The following is a 23,075-nucleotide window of genomic DNA, read 5'->3' as shown; positions in this document are numbered from 1 at the left end:
TTTCTTCCTCTATTCCTATCTCCCTTCCTTTCTTCATACCTTCCATCCTTCTTTTTCTTCCTTCCCTCCATCTTTGGGACACACTGAAAAGCACATGCCAAGCATTTCCCAAACATGGGGAAGTATTCCTTCCATGATATAAGGATGTTCTCTGAAAGTATTTCATAGCTTTCAGGTAAACTTTTATCTTCTTGCTCTTCATTATCCTCCATGTCCTACTATATTTATTGGGACCAGCGCTGTTCAAGATCTTTGTTGGAAACATGGACAGTGGGATCGAGGGCACCCTCAGCAAGTTCACCCACGACCCCGAGCTGTGTGGTGGGGGACACGCTGGGGGCAGGGGTGGCATCCAGAGGGACCTGAACAGGCTGGAGAGGTGGGCCCAGGCAAACATCATGTTGTTCAACAAGGCCAAGGGCAAGGTCCTGCCCATGGGTTGGGGCAATCCCCAGCACAAACCCAGGCTGGGCCCTCGAGGAGCGGCTGGAGAGCAGCTCCGAGGAGAGGGACTGGGGGGGATGGTGGGGGGAAAACTGCCTGTGAGCCAGAAATGTGCACTCGCAGCCCAGAACCCACCCGTGCCCTGGGCTGCAGCCAGAGCAGGGGGGGCAGCAGGGCCAGGGGGGGGATTCTCCCCCTCTGCTCCGCTCTGGGGAGACCCCCCTGCAGTGCTGGGGCCAGCTCGGGGGCCCCCAACAGCAGAAGGACACGGAGCTGCTCGAGCGGGGCCAGAGGAGGCCACGGAGATGCTGGGGGGGCTGGAGCAGCTCCCCTGGGGGGCCGGGCTGAGAGAGTTGAGGGGGTTCAGCCTGGGGAAGAGAAGGCTCCGGGGAGCCCTTCGAGCGGCCTCCCAGGGCTTAAAGGGGGGGCAGGAGAGAGGGGGAGGGACTCTGGGTCAGGGGGTGGGGGTAGGGTGAGGGGGAATGGCTCTAAACTGACAGAGGGCAGAGTTAGATGACATAGAAGGCAGAAATCCTTCCCTGTGGGGGGGGTGAGGCGCTGGCCCAGGGTGCCCAGAGCAGCTGTGGGTGCCCCCTCCCTGGAAGGGTTCAAGGCCAGGTTGGACGGGGCTGGGAGCCCCCTGGGCTGGGGGAAGGGGGCCCTGCCCGGGGCAGGGGGGGGCACTGGGGGGGCTTTGAGGGCCCTTCCAACCCAAACTGTTCTGATTCTATGAAATGGCTGTTCTGAAAACTAAAAGATGGGTATTGGGGTGGGATTAGTGCTGTGAAATGCATGCAGTGTCCAAGAGGAAAGCATAATATCTTATTGCTAACACTGTTAAAGATATTATGCTTTTGCTGGAAAGCAAAATAACTATTTGCAGAAGAAAGGCAAAATCTAATCATCAGTTGAAAAAAATCTGTTCTCTTGTTGTACTGAGAAGGTATAAATAAGGCTATCATGAGTTTTGAGCTATCATTCAGTTAGGCCTGGGTAGCATATCTGATTCTTCACTGGATTATGTCTTGTGGTGCCATAAACATGCAGATGTGTACACACTGATTAAATATTCAGACATGAGTTGAGATTTATCTCAAAACCTACATGATCTGTTATGAATTATGGCTCATACCATTCACTTTATTACAGAAACAGATGTACAGAAAAGAGTTTACATACAATTTGCAATAAATTTATTGGGATCAGGTACACAGCTAGAAGTTTTCCTTTCCAAAGATTTCTTGTTGTCTGTGAGCCAGTGAGCCTCCTTTGCAAAGGTGAGGAAAATTAATACAGCCCCATAACACAGTTAATCTGTTATGAGCAATAAAAGTGGTAGAGTGAGTCTGTCATAATAATAAAGATTGCAACTGCCATGAGTTATCAACAAGACTCTAAAATGAAAATTATAATAATATTATTCTGTATTTCCTTCCTTGATCATAGCCACCTAAGGCACAACATAAGCATAGAAATGGATTTGTGGGGCACCTAAACAAAACCTGAGGTGGAAGCTGAAAGTAGTGTATGTACAGGGCTAAGTTGTGCAAAACAGGAGGCTTGGGATAGAAGTGATTATTCAGATTACAGCAACATTAGAATAGAAGTGACAAAATACCTTCTGAGATTTTCCCTTATTTTAAAATGCTATATGGAAATATTTGTCTCAAAAGAGATAGAAGTACTCTTTCAATTTTATGGTTTTGCTTTCAGAATTTTATTGGTTTTACAAGTCATTTTGAACTTGATGAAATGAATGTTTTCATAACTTTTCCTTCACAATTATGGTTAATGTTTCTGTGAAATATTTTTATGTTATTAAGCATGTATTTCTAAAGATAAAAGTTATTAAGCATGTATTTCTACAGATAAACATCTGTCTGATCAAGTTTGGTTTGTAATGCTTGCCTTGTATTTCTAGTAATTCAGGCCAGCGGTTACACCAGTAAGCCTGGATATAGAGATCTGATTCAGTTCTACTTGTTTGAAGATTTGTGATCTTGGATAAGGAACCTGACTTTTCATTACAAAACAAAGCACTGGACTTAGTTAAAACAACAGTTTAAAGAGCTGAGAAAAAACACTGAGAAAAATATTAAAAATTCACAGAATGGTAGAAGTCAGTCAGAACTAGAACCGTATCGGTAAGAAACTACTGAAAGAGACTACTACTAAAAGGTAATTTCCAACAGTTGCCTTATTTTGAGGTATTCTGGATTATTTTTGCTCATACAAATCAATGCAAACTGTTGCAATACTATTTGGATGGTCAGTTTAGCACTGTTTACCATCAGCATCACAATCATTGGCCCAGGAGATGGACAGAAATGGGAATCTGTTGCATCAAATTTGACTAATATAATTTTGATGATACTCAAAATCTACAACCAGAAAAAAAAGAGACTGTACAGCCCTTAACATGCTGTTTCAAGTCAGCCATCAGCTTAATCTTGCCAAGAAATAGTGGAGAGATGGACAGAAAGGAAATTGGCAGAATATATAAACAAAGTTGAGCTTTTGGTATGTTCGCTACAAATGAGGAGTCCTAAAATAAATTGGCAATAAATTGATTTGTTAATACTTGGCTAGACTTTGCTTTGCAAGTGAAGATCAGCATAAGAAGAAAAAAGACATACTGAGAAACTGTGGAATTTGGCATATAGTTTTAAAAAGCTGCCACTACAGGGAAAAGGAAAAATTGACTTCCCTAGGGCCTCTGATATTGTTTCTAATGTGTCTGATTGAAAAGGGGAATTCCAAAATAGGTCATGACATTTGCCAAACACATTTGCAACAATGATAATTCAGTTTGTAAAACAGAGGAAATCAGCATTAATCCAAAAAGTAAGAAAAACAGTTGCATTATTTGTTACTATTCTGAAAAAGAAATGTAGCTCAAAACCCAGAAGGATGTTTACAAACATAAGGCTTGCTGATAGATACGTCAACACTTCCTAAGGGAAAACCCAAGGATATCAAACAAAAATACGTAAATCTGATTGGTTTGTTTACATTCTTAGTAAATCACAGCAAGTTTAGCTGTGAGGCTAGCTAATACGTGTAACAGATTTGTTAGGTGAGTGGAAATCACAGAACTGGTCAAGAAAGCTTGAGAAAAACCAGGTGTGCTGGGGAAGAAGTAGTTACCAAGTTGAACTATGCAATTAGTTGCAGGCAGAGATAATATATATGAAATAGACACTTACTCAGAAATGGGTTTGAAATGTGTGCTGCTGGAACTTGAGGGGGAATTACTGATAGCCAAAGACATAACTGCTAAGAATAGTTGCTTGGATTTCCTTATGATAACAAACATATATAAATGCCCAGTCACTATCTTATCAATTCTTTCTGAGGAAAATCCTTTTAAAGATGTGCAGCGGGTAAAACAAGAAGTTGACAGACTGTTTTCAGTGATGAATGGTCCTGCATCTGGGGACTGACGTTTGGGACTATTGCCACTGTGGCAGCCAAGAATAGTGTTCCAGCAAAAGATAGAGAGGGCTAGCTTATATGTATCTTGGAGTCTCAAGCAAACCTTTTCTCTATCTAAAGCAATGATGACAAAGATCTGTTGTCTTTGCTTAGCTTTTTTGAATAAGATGCAAACAGTAAAAAGGCACAGTTGCAAAATGTGAACTGGAGGGCCTTGTTAAAACTTGCCAAATAAAGTAAATTTGGGAGAAAAATGGATGAACGTGTGCTTCCAAAGTGTCTTCTGGGTTTGTTGTGACATGGAACTGAAACTTCAAGTTGCTGCAGTGTGAGGAAGCAGGGCGGTCTGACTAGGGATCCGTTCTCCTTTAGGGAAGTGTATCAGTGATACTGTAAGAAACCAGTGTTTTAAGTAGCCTCCTCACCATTTATCAGTAGAAAAGAGATGTTTGACAGGTAACTGAGAAAATACATGAAGAAATGCATGAAGAACTGCCACCTTAATCCTGGAATTTAAGCAAAAAGTACACAGCCACACTGGTCCTCAAATTAATTACAAAATTACTTGCAATTAATTTATGGCTTTTACCACTTACTGCAAATAAGCAATACTGTGGAAGCCATACCTAACTCAGTTTGTTTGTTCACATGTGGTTATCTGCAAGGAAAATAGATTGAAGGAACAGAAAAGAGAAGACTCAGGCGACAATTTGAGAAGAAAGCTTTCAGCTTTCAGTCATATTTGAAAAGCAAGTGAACAGGATTTTATGTAACTACCTATCACAGCCTCTTTCTTATAGTTAAATATCCTGGTGGAGGCTAAAACATTTGAATAACTGATTTATTTACTATGCTTTGTGATAAGCTTAAACTGCCAATCTGTGGCAGAACCTAAATAAATGTGAATAGTTTAGAAAGAGGTAATTTATCAGGACACAATCACTGAAGAAGAAATTCTCTCTGTTTAGAAGACTTGAAGCGCTGCAAAACTGACCAACATATTCGTAGACTGTGTCCTGTAGACTTCTGCAGGACTTTGTTGTTATTGCAGAACATTTGTTTAAGAATTTACAACATTGCAAAGCCATTGCATGGGATAGGAGAGAGGGGAAAACCGTATTTTGGGAAGCACTGTCTGGCTATCATTCTCAGGATTAGAAGCATCTCCTCATAGTTCAAAATCAATTTCTTACTGAAGACATGTGACTGTCTGCAATGCTGTTAGAAAGTAGCTTAAGAGTTAGCTGAGCTGGCTGTGAATATAGTAATTCTGATCCTGCAACAATTTTGTTGGGCAATAAGAAGCTCAGTGTGGGCTAACATAGCTGAACATCAGCGTAAGTAAGATGCTGAGCTTCCTGTTGCTGGTAAATAAGCAACGTTGATCTGCCTGAATCAGGTGTCTCTACACTGCACTTCAGTGGAATGCCAGCTACTGCTGTTGTTTGTGGGTTGGGAACAAGGCTGGCAGAAGAAAATAAATTACTAGAGGGAGAAGTACTATATTAAAGCATAGTTTTAAGTTCTTCAATGAGAAATTATAGCACTACCTGAAAGAAACTCCCGGCTGTGGTTAAATCTATAAAACATTTTCAAAGCTCTTTATGGGGAAGAAGTTTTGTCAGGACAGACAATACATCCCTGAAATAGCCTTTTAAATATGGGAGTCTTGAAGGATAACTTTAATACATGGCTGGAAAAACTGCAGTGCTGTGCCTTCACAGCTGCTCATGGGCTTGGGCATACAGGTACTATAAAGCTTTCTCCAAACTGGGACACTAATTGCAAATATTGCCTTAAGAGGGAAACCAAAGAACTAAGTGCTCAATGAAATGAGTGGACTCAGGAAGAGATAATTATGTCCTGTTTTCCCATAATTAGTCAAATAGCAAAACTATTTGTTCTATCCATCCAACTCTCATCTCCACTCTTTCAATGCTTCTAACTACACTGGTATTAATTTACTCCTTCAGTTGAATGGCAGTGTATAATACAGGCCAGATGGGTACAAGAGCTGGTGCTGTGAATGATATTATCTGAATGCCTGATTTTCTCCTTTAGTCTTTCAACGAGCATTTTCTCTATGAGTATTAGAGACCCAGTATGGGACACAGGATGGACTCTCAGGAGTTTATACATCAGTAGATATGTGGATCCTGCCAGTGGGCTAAGCTAAATAATTCTGTTTACAAACAGGGCCAAACGCTCTAAATGTAATTTTTATGTTCCTATGATCATTATCAAACACCTGATCTCCTTTGTTAAAATATATGGAATCCCTGAAATCAGAGTGAAACAAAACAGAACAATCACTCTTATTTATTTAATGCTTGTAATCCCAAAGGAGCTCATAGGCTTTATTTCAGATGCAATGGTCAATTAACCCTTCCCTAATCTGCTTCTATATTTGTAGTGAAGGATAGCTGACATCTAACAAAACATAGCAACATACACACAAGTATATAAGAGGGAGTGAAACTTTGGGTGGATGCTGAATTTGGACAGGCTGTAGTTTCCATAAGAAATGTGAGGAATAGTATGTAGGTTCAAGAATGTACCTCGGTGTTCGGGTATTGAAGCATTAGGCTGCACCTGCTCAGTGTTGACCATTTCTTCTCTTGGTGGTCTGCAGTTTTCCTAAAACCTTTGTCAGAAGGAACCTATGTCTATTTTAAAACAGAGTAACTTTGACCTATTGTACTGGCTATTAGACCTGGTGGTTCACTCTGTGCTGAGGCAGACCATGCCTTGGATTGTGCTGCAGAGTGAGTGATGCCTTGTGTTCCTGAGCCTGCGGCTCCTAAGGTCGGGAAGGGAGCTGCCTGGGGTGTTACAGCGTGCCAGCTAGGAGAGCTTTAGCTCTGCTCCTCTTCCCCTTTAGTTGGCAGAGTTCTGCAGACATAATTTAAAATTGTATCAATGGGGGGTACAGAGATCTGGGAAAAGGGACTTCCTGTGAAGTAGGAAACACGGACTTTGAACCTCTGGCTCAGGGTTCAAAGCAAAACCACAAATGAACAATCTGAGTTTAATACCAGAATGTTGAGATAACTGAGTGAAAAATTAAGGGAGATAATGGTTCTATCTAATCCTTGCAATTTGATTTGTACAATGCACTGCTTTAGTCTGATTCTCAAACAACCTGGTATTTAATTTTTGTTTTATCATGATACGCAGAAGAGTTGACTTTCAAGGAAGACCCTCAAACCAAAAATTTGTTGTTAAAATACCTATGGTAATCTATTATAGAAAATAGCTTTTTACCCCTTTACAAATATTACATTACAATATGCAAAAGGATGGATAGAAGGAAGAAGAAATTAACTGTGAATCACAGAGAGGGTGACTGTGTATGCTAAATGTTCTCGGTGTCAACAAGACAATAAAGGGTCAACAGGATTTAGGAATTGCTTCAGTGGCCACTAAATGTCACTGTTGCTCCACAAAATGTCTGTAAGCACCTTATTTTGTCAAAGATAACTTGCCTTCTGAAGACAAAAACTTTTGGAAGCTATAATATACACTTTTTAATGTATTTCTGTTACTTTTGGATAAGACCTATCCCCAATTAATCTAGACAAGAAAGAATATTAATTTTAGAAAAACAAGCACTTTGTTAACTCTGTCCACAAGATTTAAAAAAAGGGAGCCTTTTTTTCCTTCAAAACCCTTTGTATCTGGTGTGTTTTCTAGAACCATAAATAGATCAAACTTAGTGAGTTAGATTGTTTTTTTTTTTTCTTTCAGTTGAAGTAAGAGAAGCAAAATAAGGAACGTCTATGCAAGAAAAAATTGGTAGAATGTATTATGGAAGTCTCTAGGAGGTACATCCAGCAATTCAGTGCCGAAAGATAATCTGGGAGTCTTGATTTTGGGAACAAGCCTAATGTATATTCTGGTGAGGATTAATATTTTCCTGTTTGAAAAAGTATCTCTGGGTTGGATGAATAATTCAAACTGGTCCAAGAATCCCAAGCACAGTGAACAAGAGTCTTGCAAAAGACACAACAGAGCTACAATTAACAAAGACAATACCTTCTTTCTATAGGGCAAGATGGTTTGGGGAGTTTTGCTGTGTATGTAGCAGTTGTTTTTCATTAATTCAACCTTAGATTTTCCAGAAGTAATGAAATAAGGAAAGACAATGTAGCTTAGAAGAAATAGAATCTAGAAGGATTTTAAGAAAAATTGAGTTACCAAGAAAGAAGCAAGCGTCCTTTGAAATATTTGTGCAGGTTTAGGAGCCAAATTGAAATATTAAAAGCGTCCTGGAGTTCAGTAAGTATGTGCAAGCATTCAGCTATGGGACAATTCTTATTATGAATCACGTTTCTTTTCTTACTCATCTCTTTTTTTCACTCTGGTTATTTTTCAGGACACTAACATGGGAACTGTGTGTTTGTTTTTCTGAAGTCCATCTCCTCCATTTTCTGCCATTTCCTAAAGCATGAGCTTATGTTCTCTGTTTCTTTACAAACTAAGCCAAATTCAGTGGAGTTGCAGTACAGTCAGTCAGTGAGGAGCTTCTTCTACATACGAGGTTACAGCCTGTGGCTGAAATCATTGTGAGATCACTAGTACAAATTTTTGATTCTCAAGTCTCTTATTGTATGCAGCAATATGGTACTTTAATGCCTTCTGTAACTGCAAAATACGCTCATAAAGACAGGTTTACTTCCCTGATTTGAAGAAGATAAAAATGGTATGCATTTCAAGATTATATACAATATATGATATATACTAGGAATCCATGGATGAGAACAGATTGTTAATTTATAGAGTAATTTAAAAAGAAAGACTCCAAAGCCATCTCTGCATGGTCCCAGTTACTGCCTGTAGAAGTTTGTAAGATCATCCATACTAAATACTCTGAGCAGATGCAGGAGTGTACATCTGGATGTCTGACTCTTCTTAATATTTGTAGGTTTATGAGAGAGACCATCCAACATAGCTGTCAAAATTCTGTGTTTGGCCTGATGGTCAGATATTGGCAGATGAATATGGAAGTAAACTCAGAAAACATTTCTCACTTAGCCTGCCATTGGCACTAAGGATAAGGATATAAGAATTTTTAAAGAGAATTCTGTTTGTGCTGAAAATGACTTAAGGAATAAAAATTAAGAGAAAAAAAAAATGTTAGCATAGCTGTGGCCAGTGAGAATAATCCATCTGGCATTAAAAAATTGTATTCTGGGAAGTTTAAATGATACGCTTAAAAGCAAGCCCATTAATTCTACCAGATAAGCTCAGACTTACATTTTTAGTATGTTACACAGGTTCATATACTTCTCTTCTGATCATCACAGGCTGTCTAGCTTGTGAAATGTTTCCTTAGAAGAGTTTCTATTCCATAACATGGTGCTACTGCTACTGAGGCAGTAGTCTCCTAGTTCCCCTAGCCTCTAACACTTGTTGCTCAAAAAATATTGTCTTGGATTCTCTGCTGTTGCAATTCTTTATAGACTTCAGCTATCCATGCTCCACAATTCCTGGAATGCCGTTTTGCTATACACCGTATGAAGTTTAAGCAGATCAGAACGATTCTTTGACCTCTGCCTGACATGAATAGCTTGGACACAGCTACCTGCCATGTGGTAGTAGCTGAAGCCCAGCCTGCATATCTGATACCTCTGTTTCTTGCCCATACACAGTCGGTGAGCTTCTGATCCAGTTACACAGGCTCACCACTGCCTGCTGACATCTGTCTGCAGTCTTTACTTAAGGCAAGACACCAGATGTGAAATAAATGGGTGGAGAAGAGGAAGCATAAGAGAGCCAAGGTGCCTTACCCTCTGTTAGAACCCTATGCCACAAGCACATACTTTGGAAACAGCTAACATGCCATTAGTTTAAACTTCATGATTTCTTATTACTACATATGAGCATGAAGAAGTGAATGAGCATAAGCCATATACATTGAATTATTATCTTTAAGTTAGCGGAACTGACCCTAATAAAATTTAAAATATAGTTCTGTCTCATGCTTCTGTTCAAGGAGCCTGCTAATTTTCTTAACATTTGCATGGAAGAAAAGTTAAGGCAACCTTAATGTAACTTTGAGCAAAGCCTGAATTTCTAAGGGCCAAAGTGTCAGTTTTCACAGATCATTGATCTATTTCAAAATAGCCTTCGCCACTTTGAATCATTAATGAAAGGATCACATTTTCTTGTCTGAAGGTACAGTGAACAGTGCTGGCACAGAAAGGTTCTGACATCCTCTCAATAAATTTAGACTAGATATAGACTCCAGAGTTTTATGATTTCTCTGGTCATGTTATGCTCAACATATCTCAGAAGTTCTGAACTACTGCCTTTGATTGTGCCACACCTCTTTCTTATGGTTCAAAACGGAAAGAACCAGAAAGGGGACTCTGACGAACTTTCTTCTAGGTAGCTTCAGCTTTTGACCCAACAGAAGATTTTGTCATCTCAAATATTGCATTCAATGGTCCAAAAGTGAAATCCCTTCTAATTTTTACTGTTCTGAGTGACAGCAGCACTTGGTTCAGTGAAACTCCAATGTGGAAGTGCAGAACTGAAACCACCATAGTATTTTACTTCCCTTTTAAAATTGGGCTAATAACGTGGGATAAATAATTAAAAAAAATATTAATCCTGCTCATTATGATAATCATCTATATACAGATTATATTGATTTACAAACAGAATTTACATCTTTCTGATGGAAGGCCTCAGGTGATATCTAAGTGAACTTGCTAAGGCAATATATAAATTCAGTGATCTTTCTTTATAACAAAGTTAATTGTTTTAAAGACTTGCAGAAACCATAGACCTTCAAAATGCTTTTACTTGGAAAATGTCTTTTGCAGCTTAAGATATCTAAAGCGCCTAGACTTCTAAAAATGCAGTAAAAAACACAGACCAAAATGTATCCTTCCAATGTCTTCCACTGTAATCTATTATCCAAGGCCTTCATGCATACTACATCATCAGAGCAATGCTCTTTGATGACTACTGAGTTCTTTTATAAATTATTCATACATCTTTTTATATCACCTGCTATGGCATCAGCCAGGGACAAACAAATATTACAAACATGGCACCAATAAAAAAGAATGCATAATCAGCCTCTAAAATTTCTTTATATTCTGCCAAGTCCTGCACGTCACTGTAGAATACTAACAACCACTGGATCCCTCTAGTTTGAAGGTCCCCTTCTACAAGAAACATGTTGCTAAATATTATTTGACAAACTGCAGCTCATTTTCTACTTTCATAAATGTGATTGATTCCTTTTGAACATGGTGTTTCTTTTTTTTTGTTTGTTTGTTTGTGTTGGTTTTGTGTTTTTTTATTTTTATTTTAATATTTGATTTTCAAATCTTACAGTTTAATTCTTTTGTTACTGATGAATAATAGAGACTTTGAAACACAGGTGGAACAGCAAAGCACACAAGACTTTGAATGGAAGATACACACATGCTGATGCCATTACTACTGCATTTTCAATAGGGTGAATGAATTAAAAGAAAGACAGAGAAATGTGGATTGGTGGATGTTGTGAAAAAGAACTCCAGTATGTTGATATGACTTTATTAGTACAGATTCCATTCTGTGTTTCTTTCATCAGAAGGATGGACACTCCAACAACCTTGGTTCTATACTGTGTTTTCATTCCTGGTCTACAAGTTGTAACCTACGTATCAGAAGAGATGTTCAGTAAAGCTGCAAAGATTTTGAAGAGCAGTTTAGAACTATCTTGACTATTGGAGAAATGGTCTAAAAAATTATAAAATGAAACAGGGGTGAGTACAAGATGAAGGGCTCTATTAGATTAGTCAGTTGCACAGCTAGAAGAAGGAAAAAAATTATTACTTTGCAACTCCTCACTGGATCTACACCATCAGTCACCAAAGCACAAGCAAATAATCCTCGATTTGGGGCTACAAAAATAAAGAAAGTTCAGGAATGACACAACTAGGAGTCACACACAAACGATGAGAGACTGCATAGATGTCCTGTCCTGCAGCTGCTGAGCCATCTTCGTGTCCCAATACAATTTCTGAACACAACAATAGCCACCGTGTGTGTAACAAGCACAAATTCACTGTTCTAGATGTCAACAACATGAGGAAGATTTTCAGAACAGGTCAGTGATAAAAGAAGACTCAGGGAATGAAAAATGGTTCAGGGCAGGAAACAGAGCAGCATTTCCAATGATTTGTTTAGAAGGGCTTAATGCCCAGATCTCATCCCTTTATTATGACATTGCTGAAGTTTCTTTCCTGCTACCATCTGAGGCAATGAGCACAGTGGAACTGATGACATAGGCAGTAGTTTGGAGTTAATCTTCCTGTGGTAAACACATCTGTTTGAAAATCGTTCCTTCCTTCTTTACCTTTTGAAAATAGAGCACTTTTCTGACTCGAGATGGGAATGGGTGTTTTCCATCTGACTCTACAATCTAACATGGTCTGTTCCTCTTTAACGATTGAGCAGTAAGGTATAGAGATAGGAGAATGTAGGCTCATTCATTTATTCCTCTACTGAAGTAACATATATGCTATCATTTGTAGTTCCTACAACTTTCACTTAGTAGTGCAAATCATTTCTCATAATTTATCTTCATTCTTTTAATTAGCACAACCTAAGAATTCTCCTGGAATTCATTATCTTTTACCTATTGCCGCACCTAAGTTATAAAGTTGTTCTCAGTAACCCAGAATTTAAATGATTCCTTTTTTTTTTTTTTTTTTTAATGAAATGAAACTCTGCAGACCCAAACAGCAAAGAAATTATGATTGTGAGGAGAACGGAACTGGAGATAAAAGAAGACTGCAAAGACAACTTTGTTCAGCTCTAAAGCTTTTCTGTAATTGCTGCCTCTTCCTGGAGTCCCTGCACACCTTTTACAAAGCATGGGAATAGGTCTGAATGTGCTTGGTTACCATACTGCAGTAATAGCAAAAACACCATGTCACCAGTGCAACCAAATTCACCAACCATCCCCCAAAGGTGAACAGATGTTCAGCTCTGCCATGGACAGGTATGCCAGAGACCCCTGGGATGCCCCCAGCTTCCAAACTGAACTGTCAGGATCCTGCAGATCTTAGGGGTTTTATTATCTTACAAAGGCACAGTATTTTTGAACATCTAAATCGAACAAAAAAGGTTGTCTGCTTCATTTTCCTTTCCTATAAATAATGTTTTCTTTTAGTTCCTGTTGCTGCTTTGTCTTTATGAAACATTTCACTCTTGGTTTGTCCTTTGATTCATATATGTAATGATGTATAAGCTTGGCTGTTCTTAGCTATTCTTCATTCAATGAAGATTAAATAAAATGGTGCCAAACCTTAAAACAATTTAAATTTACAAGGTGAGGCACCCCTCTAAATGATGAATGGTTAAGATTTTGATTTATAACCTTACTTTTCCATATAAAATGATGACTCCTTGAATAAATGAAAGGAGTTTCCGTAAAGCTGAAATGCTGCCAGTATACTACAATCACAGAATCCGGGGAGTTTTCTGTAGCAAGGGGTTTTGTGTCACCAAAGCAGATGGTTGCTCTTTCTAAAACCACAAAGTCTATAAAAGCCCAAGATAGAAATAACTGAAAAACAGTGCAGATACAAGTGTGAGGAGTCACCTGTCCATTTACAAACATCAGATTATAGATGTTTTGGTAGGTCTTAAAGGAAAAACCTGACAGCTGTGCTGTAATTAACTGAAGTTATAGGTTAACCCCATATGGAAATTAGAAGGGGTCTGGTAGAAGCTGAAATTAATAAATAGCCCTGTCTGTTTTTGTTTACTTTAATATTAACTTTTAATCTTTTGTTTCTGATAAAGATAAATGTTCTAGCAGTCATAAAAGGCCTACTTGTACAGAATTCATATTTGAGCACTTCTAAGAGGAAGGAAAAAACCACAAGCTCCAAACTTCAAGCCTCATCAGTGTAATGTGTAATCCTTACTCTGGACATAATGGGCTCATGGCCTCATTGCATTCAGTGTAGTTATCTATAAAGAGAATTATGTCAGAGAGTAGAATCAGGAAAAACTGTACAGAGTACAATGGAGATTTTTATTTTCCTTTCGTTGCATACATTTAACTATCCCTTCTCAAAAAAGGCAGCAAACATCACCGAGTGATGTAGAGTGATCTATACATTATGTTGTTCCTAGCATCAGTCATATATAGGTAAAAAATATGTAGCATGTAATCTCATTAGTGCTGATGTGAAGCTGACATAAATTAATTGCGGTAACACTTTATTTAACTCTGAGATACAACTGTAGGGAATATACTTACACTGAAATAAAGCATATAATAGAAAAGATTTCTGTTTGCAGCATTGTCTCTGACTAATGAGTCTAAGAAAATAAGAGTCTAGAAAAGAGGAAAGAAAAGCTAGCTCTTCAGCTATTATCTTCTCCGCAGAGTTGACATACACAGGCTCATTATTGCATTATGTTTTATTCAACAAAATCACTTTAATGTTGCAGCTTAAATTGAATTCACTAAAGCATCTTCATCTCTTACCTAATGTGTCTCAAGTGCCTGCTTCTGCTTGCATTTTTTTTCAGAATTATGGCAGGGAATCTTTGGAAATAGCAAAATTATATGCAATCCACAAAACAATGTGGCTGTAATGGGGTAATAGGCCTTCAGCGTAATTAAAGAAACATTCCCTCATCAAAGTAATTCTGCAAGAGACCTAGAGGCTGTATTGTACAAATCATCCACTTAGTAAAATTCTTTATTCGATTTGCATTTAAAACCTAGTTATGCAAATAAGTTCACTCAGTGGATCACAAGAAATGTAATGACTTAAAAAAACTACAGTGATTAAACAAACCTGCTTCTTCTACATAAATCATGGTGTGTAATTCCCTTTTATTCACCTAGAAATATTTCTATTAGTCTCTTATATAAAGTCTTCTGGAAGATAGGAATTACTTTGATATAAACACATAATCATGTATGGCATCCACTCTGGACAGGACAATTCTTCTCTGAAATAAAATCATCCCAAAACATGGGATCTATCTATCAAAATCTAATTATTTGTATCAGACAAGAGGAATTACATTTACACTTTTGATCTCAAAGTTTGATTCCCAGTTTAAACTAAAGCAAATGGTGGTGAAAGGTGATGTGTGTCAGCAAGAATTAGTAATGCACATGGAAAAGGCTCATTTTAACAAGGCTCAAGTTCACGTGTAGCAGATGGAAAAGTCCCATTTCTCAGTCTAGCTTTAGCCTTGAATACCAATGCTGGTGTAAGTCTCTAAAATCAGGACATAAGGTTTGCAAGTTGTATTTGTGTCATGGTACTGTTCCGTAGCTACTAATAGGTCGTGTGAACTGAAGCTTTTGCAAAATGTATTTTTTGTTTCTTTCAATTTTCATAGAATCTATACAGATACAGTTCTCATAGCATTTTTTTAATAGCAGGGATAGTCCACTAAATCATGTTAATCTTTCTCTTAAATACCATTTTAGTACATGAACTAATGCATTTTAAATAAAACAGTGTATGAGGATGAGCAATGGAGCTATATGAATGTCTCCTTTCAAACTATTTTACTGATACTATTAAACAGTTTGTACCTAAACACACCATGTTCCAGTCAGAGTATCTCATGGCTAACAAACTCTGCGACTGTAATTTGGGAATTTGGAGCCATTTAAACCAGATCTCAAGGTACTTGTTTAAACTGCCCTGAGATTATCCAGACACTAGGTGTTAGGGTGACCTTGGGTCCAGGCTCACACCGGGACCTTGAATATTAAGCACTGGGAAATCAAATTTCCTTTAAATGTGGCATTGCAGCCACTGCCTCTGCTCTGCTGTTGTGCTCAAACTATTGTGCTCCTTTCCTAGGCCAGGCTTCCTTCGCTGTTCTCTGACACCATTTTTGAGATGTGTCAGTAATTAATAGTCCCAACCCTAAGTGCATTTACCCAGGAAATTATGGAGGCAATAGCGTGATTTTTCTGTTGCATCCGCTGAGTTTACATTCAGTCAGAAAAGATTTGACACGTGGGAATATTTTGAGAAGAAAGGATTTTAGTTTCAGTGGAGCTAGATGAGGTTACAAATTGATTGTTAAAAATTTAAGACTACTGTTTTGTAGTGATCAAGCATTTCATTGGGTTGCCTTATTTTGATGCTACTAGGAAAAAAGTGGTCCTTTTCCCCTTTGGTTTACCTTGAGATATTTTTTAAGTTTCTGATATTTGTACATTCCCTTTTTCACTCTAGGGTATATACACTTTATGGTTGTTAGTCTGTAAAACTAAGGTGAAATATTATCGTGTATACATTTTACTAGATTTGCATTATCTGAGCTTTGATGTCAAGGGAAAACATGGAATAATAAAAAGTAAGCACCAGAATTTACGATGAAATATATGTTAAGCATTAAACTCTCAAACTTGTGGAAGACTACAGTCCCCTAACTCCCATCAGTGTTGATTTGCATAACTGTCCCCCAAGCACTGTAACTTAGCAGTATATAAAGAACAAAAGTAGAATTCTCTTCTCTTTCCTCCCTCCACCTTTCCATTCTCTACCAAATCTACAGAGTATGAGCACTTTCAAAGAAAAACCCAAAAGAATTTGAGGGCTCTCTGGCAGTGCTGGGGGAAGAAATAAGGAAGAGAAGCAATGAAAAAAAATGAAAGTGACTCAACCAGATATTAAATCTTGACTTTGGAAACAGGCTAAAAATTCTTATATTTAAATAAATATAAAATATTAAAGTTTGCTTCAGGACACAGGTCTCTCCCTGTCTTTACTGTGAAATTTTATCACTCTGTGACTATATTCCCACTTAAGTGAAGGAGGGGGGGATAAATATTTTTGAAGGCTCTGAAAAATGTAATGTTTTATAACTCTCACATGGATTACCACTGAGTAACGTAACCGAATTTGTGCATTTTGCTCTATGAAGTTTTCCGTTCCGTGCAAGTTTCTTAGAAATCTTCACACACAAGGGAAACGGCTTCACGATGGCAACTGTTCCCGCGGCCGGGGCTCCTGGCGGTGCTGCCGGCATGAGCGAGCTGATGCAGCTGCTGTAGCTGCTGCTGCTGCTGCTGCTGCCGCCGCCAGATCCAGATCCAGATCCAGATCCAGATCCAGATCCAGATCCAGATCCAGATCCAGATCCAGATCCAGATCCAGCTCCCGCTCCCGCTCCCCGCGGGAACAACCAGCGCCGCTCACCCCTCACGGCACCGGCCGGGGCTCCCCGCCGCTTCCCGCCTTTTACACCGCCCGCTCGCTCCCGCCCGCCCAACTCTCGCGAGACCCGCCGCCTGCCGGCCGCGGGCGCCTGAGGGCGGGCGGCGGGCGCTGCTGGCGGCCGTTTGAGGTGAGGGCGGGCAGAGCCTGCGGTGCGGGAGTCCTGAGGGCTGGGAAGTGGCACTGTGTCTAGTACCTAGGAGGGGAGCCTGCAAAAGAAAACACTGGAGAAATCTTAGTACCATGCAGAACAGAAGCTGCGTTTTGAGCTTGCGGAAATGTAGTTTTTATTCACCCTAAAAGCAGCAATCAAATCTCGGATGTTTTCAAAAGCAAACGTGTTAGTATTTTTCATTTCAACTTTGATATCTAAATTGTAATTGGCTATCAAGCCTTCTGTGTGAAAAAGAAAATTTGTGTGTGAAAAGAAAAATTAAAACTGTCTCAGCAGAGTGGACAGTGTTTTGTGTGAAAAGAAAAAAGTGTTTCAGCAGAGCAGGCAGTGTTCTGCCTTGTGTTTGTTCCTGCGTTTGGATGCTGCAGTATTGCCGATGGTAGAAAACCAGACCCAAATAACTCACTGTCTTCAGAGACGGATTTTGAAAAACAAGAATGTGCACAGCCAAACACTGAACAGCAAGAGAGAAACAGTATACAAAATATCTGCAGATTAGCTGGGCGCTATTTATTCTGTTAGGTGTTGAATAAGTGAAGAGTCTTGAAAGTAAATATATATTGTTGTGAATGGCTGTGTCATCAGCCATGGTCACAAGAACTTGAGTATAATGTGGTTCTTTTTCTAGGTCAAGTATTAAACAAAAAATGAGTGTGAAAACTTATTTATTTTTAAATTTTGAAACATTTCAGTATCTCAGAAGCTTTCTCCCTTCTTGTTGAGCTATTTACCAAGCTTAGTCACAGTTTCAATCCTGCTGAAATCTAAATATTTTGACAATTCTGCTATTTGTTACAGTGTTTCATAGCTCTAAGATATATAAAAACATTGTATAGCCACAAGAAATGGCTCTGTACAAAAATAAATTAAAAGACTGCTGAAGTTAGGTGCAAGGAACATTGGCTATATTTTATTGCCTGAGAAAAAGGAGATATTGTAGACTATCCCTTACAAATTCCTTGCAGTCCCAACAGGATATGTGAGGGATGGTTGTCATACAAATGTGAAAGATAGTATGAGCTGTTCGATTTTTATTTGTTACTGTGCAGTTAAAGACTATGATTGGGAAGATTTTCTGGTACCCAGTTCCTAGGACTGTGCTCCGGATCAAGTTAGACGCTCTGAAGGGAGCAGGACACGGTGTGCCCCTGAGACCCGTGCGTGCTCCCTGGGGTGACGTTTCCTTTCCAAAGCGTGGAGCTTCCCGCAGGCAGCCAGGCAAGGGGGCAGGAAGGGCCCGGGTACAGGATCTGCATGGGGATATGCCAGACTGGCAGGCAAACTCCTTTGCAAAAAAGGTCCATGACCGTGCTTCACAAGCAGTGCAAAGATTTTTCCTATCTGGGATATACCTTAGAGGTTTACTCAATTTGAAAAGCCTGAAAGCTATAGGAGTAGAAAGAAAGACTGAAATAAAGGATACATCTTTGCAAGAGAAAAATATATTCAAACCCTCGTTTATTCTGTTTCAAACCTTAGTGCTGCATAAAGAGGTAGTAAAGAGATCTTTCATAGTACAGAGCTTGTATACCTCTAGATTCATAGTTTATTTTAATAAACCTATTTTTTTTAATAAACCTTTAGCTACTGGTGACCCTTGGTATGCTGCCTGCAAAACATGAGGCAGATGTATCTAACAGCATTAGCAATACTTAGTATTACTGTGTTTTAAACTGTTTTATAAACTTATACTATCTGTGGAGAATTACAAATAGCACTCTTTTTAATTATATTTTCTTTTAAACAGACCAGACTTAAAGGGGTGGCTCTACTGTTACTTTTTCTTGTTAGTAACCACTGAAATCAATAAACCCACCTGTGCCAGGATTACTTGTTGTGAAATCTGGATTACACTACTGATGTTCCTGAGAGAAAAATACAAAATCCTATCATGTACTTTTTAACTACAGTTCAGGTTAGTCATAGGTTTATTTGTTTTGGGATCAGTGTTTTTCAGGATTTCATCCTAATTTCAAAGTATTTCTTTAGTGAATCCAATCTATTCTATTTTTTAATGCAGTTATTGAATGACAAGTAGGTAAATTAACATATTGGTCTATAGTCACATGTATTGCTCTGACTGCATCTGAAGTTTGCCATTTCCCATTTGAAATGCATTGTGAAGTGTGTTCATCAAAAAAGGTTTGATACTTTCAGAGAAACTGCAGGAACTCAAACTATTAAACCATTTTGGTAGACAAATCAGTCTGCTACTTTCTCCTTCTCCTTAGCATGTAAGATCAATGAAAAGAAACAAACATGGGAATTTCTCTTGTTTATTTCCTGTTCCTTGATGTGAAATACATTCTCTGTTACCTTAAAAATATTTCCTGAATGTATTAGGGAAAATATATAATTCAGAGGTGAACAAATATTAGTGAGGTGGCAATGGGGCAAATAGCATATTATAACATCTGATTTCTTCTGGAATGACTGGTAGCACTACTGGCATAAGCAAATGGAATAAAAATCATACTGTTACAACCCCTGATTTTGCTTCCCTTTCTTACCTCAAGATTACAAGAGATCATGGCAGAGAAGTAGCCAAGTCTGCTTCCACAGCAACAAAATGTCTATATTCTGTAGGGAGGATATTACACGGGAGGACATGTCTTGCAAATACTTACAGGAGAACTGGAAAAGGCCCTCTGGAAAGGATAACGTTTCTTTGAGGGAGTAGCAAAGCTGAGGGAAGAACATCTGTTGAGAATTAGTCATGCTACTGCTGGTTTGTAGAGGAATGAAGCCAGTCTTGGCTCGAGATACTGCTGCTAGTCAGGAAGAGATTGAAAGAGCTACATGCTACATATAATTCGTTATCCTACCTACAGTTAAAAAGAAAAAACAAATAAGAAACCTGCCCCTCACTCCCTCCCTTCCCCCCAGCCCCCCCCCCAAAAAAAAATTCAAGTGCAAAGCAGAGCTTCAGTTTGAAATGGAATATTTTACTGAGATCTACAAAACCTTCTATGAAGAATACTGGTGAGTCATTTCTGGGCTATAAATAGGATGTATTTCAGCTTTGTCTTTATACTTGTTACAATCTAAAGATTTGTTTGCAGTGAAGAATGATCTGGACAATCTGCAAATCTTAACATCTCAGTTGTGTAAACTGAGCAGGCTGGATGGGCCAGGAGGCAGGCCTGAAGTACTAGCTGGATATGCCATCAGCTCTTCTGGCTTCCACTGGAAACTTTGATGAGTTTTTGCAGAAAACATAGATTCCCTCTATTTGGTACTTTCTAATGAGAAAATACACTGTTGGAGGTAAGGTGTGAACAGGCCTAACCTTTGCTTTTATTCCTTTATTGTTGTAGGTGTTGCCTTTCTTCAAATTGGATTATATACTGCAAGGAGCAGAGAATATTTACATTTGAATTACAAACATTCCTGAGGCTTAGTTGGGCACAAGAGACCTAATGAGGTAGGTGGCATATGCAAGCCTAACGTGCCTACTGAACTTGGAATTTACTTCTGTATTTTGAACTGGCTTACATTAGCACAATACAAATAACATGTGCTATCCCCACATCTGCTAGCTCCAGACTGGTATACATAATAATTATTTTCTTTATCTAAAAACAAACAAAAAAAAAAAAACCAAAAAAAAAACCCAAAAAAGAGAAGATATATAAACCAATAAAATTGCAAAAGTATCTTAATAGGATGAAGGCATCCTGCTGCTGGCAAGTTCACATAACTGGCTGTATTGCACTTGGATGTCAAATGCAGTTGAAAAATAGAAAAATGTTAAATTTTAAGACTTAAAGGGCAGCTCATGAGTCACTCCTACAACTCCTTATTTTTGCAGTGTGCTTCATGTGAAGGAATACCGTAGAGTACAGTAGAGCAACTCAGCACTGACTAGTTTCATGTGAAATAGAGGCTAGCCAGTGCCCTTGGGCTGCTGGGCCCTGAGAACAAAATGAGTTACCACATTCAGCAATGATGTGTGAACCTCCCGCAGAGGTGAGGAATGCCAGATGGTATTTGCTTTGAGCGGGACATAGGAAGGAAGAGAAATGAGAAACGAATTGCTCCAGTTACAAGTCTACAACACAAGCCTACTAAGAGCCTACTACAAGAGGAAAGGCTTCAGGGCAGCTTTTCTTAGCTTTATTGTGTGTCCTGGCTATACAGCACCAGAGTGTCTCTTTGGTTCATAAAGTCCTTGCCATCCCCGTGTAGAATTCTGTAGGAAATCTAGGAATAGGATGGCACTAAATTGCATATAAGTTTATACATTGGTGAAGGTTTTTTTCCTTCTTTTTTTGTTGTTGTTGTTTGTTTGTTTGGGTTTTTTTGTGTGTGGTTTGTTTTTTTGGTTTTTTTTTTTTTTCCATTTTGTGTCTACTTTGTGTAGGCTTGCTAAGCCTTGTGTAACTTTGCAAAACCCTCCTATGGTCAGTCTTGATATACCCAGCAATGGTCTGTTTTACAAAATTCAGCACTAATAAGTTTTCTGTAGATTTTTTTTGTTGTTGTTGTGGGTTTTGGGGATTTTTTTTTGTCCCCAAAACAAAAGGCAGCCTCCTAAAACGTAATAGATAACTTGCTTCCAATTGAACTAGTTTTCTTTCTTCCAATATACACATACCTGGAACAGGGAATGCAGAATGTTAGATATGAGCTAATTTAGTATGTAGAAATTGCCACCTCTTTTTAATTAACTATTGATTTGGGGAATTTGTGTACTGAGTTTAATCAAGTGTGATGAGAATAGATAACTTTACTTAGTTTGTTTGAATTTTAGGTATATAAATCTGATGCAGGGCATCTATATATTAGAAGTGGAACTTCCTGCTAGGAGCAATCAATATCTTCCCTGGAGCCTGGAATTCAAACTGCAGCTCCACTTCATTTTATTGGAGTCTCTCTGTTAGAAAGTTTTATGTGGCAACAAAGATTTTGATCTTAAAAAAAACCCTAAAACACTTTAGCATTACCATCACTGTACATAACTGGATATGTTCTGGAAATGATGCAGACACTACTTTTCATTCAGAAATGAAAGATGGTACTACCAGTGTTAGCTGAAGCCTGAAGGTTAGCTGTTGAGTGGGGGGAAAGTACAGCTGCCTTCAGAGGCGAGAGTTTCTTTCCCTACAGACTGTGAACCAGAGTGAGGAGAATACTCTGCTATAGAAGTAGTCTCCTATAGAAAAATTGGGAGAAAAGTCTTCTCTTACTGTCATTTGAAAATCTCACCAATTATTTCAAACTAATTATTCAAAAATATTTAAAAGATTCCAATAATCTACTTCATAGATCTATTTGAAAATGATGCCACAAAAAACTTTTACAATCTTATGCTTTTCTTCACAGTCTAACTGTGACTACTTTGTCTGTTTAGTATTAATAAAATGCCTCTTTGCTCTGGTGATACCAATTATTCCATGGCCTAGTAAGTTACATTATTAAAGTTTCTGATATTTTAAATTTTAATCCTCTTAATTTAGTCCCTGAAGAGTCACCTCCCTCCTTGAAGTACATCCTCCATGTATTTCAAGAAGGTTATTGTTTCCCTCTGTGATTATTTAGTCAAGGTATTACACATTAAGGCTTTAATTGTTTTTTTCTGAAGAAATCCCTTTAGTCCCATTTGTGGCTTAGGTATTTGTGCTTATTGACCAAAGTCCATCTTCAGTACAAATGGATGCTGTTACTGGTAGGTAAACAAGCTTTAAATCAACAGGCTAGCTTTCAAGTGCTTATGCTAAGCTTTTTCTTATCCCTAATTTTGGCTAGGTTCAACAACTACCTGATGGTCTTTCACAATTTTTTGCTTGTTTTTCCATGATAAA

The sequence above is a fragment of the Tyto alba genome, unplaced genomic scaffold, assembly GCF_018691265.1.
Source record: "Tyto alba isolate M040663 unplaced genomic scaffold, T.alba_DEE_v4.0 Super-Scaffold_28, whole genome shotgun sequence".
NCBI lineage: Eukaryota > Metazoa > Chordata > Aves > Strigiformes > Tytonidae > Tyto > Tyto alba.
Note: the sequence above shows the minus strand (reverse complement) of the source record.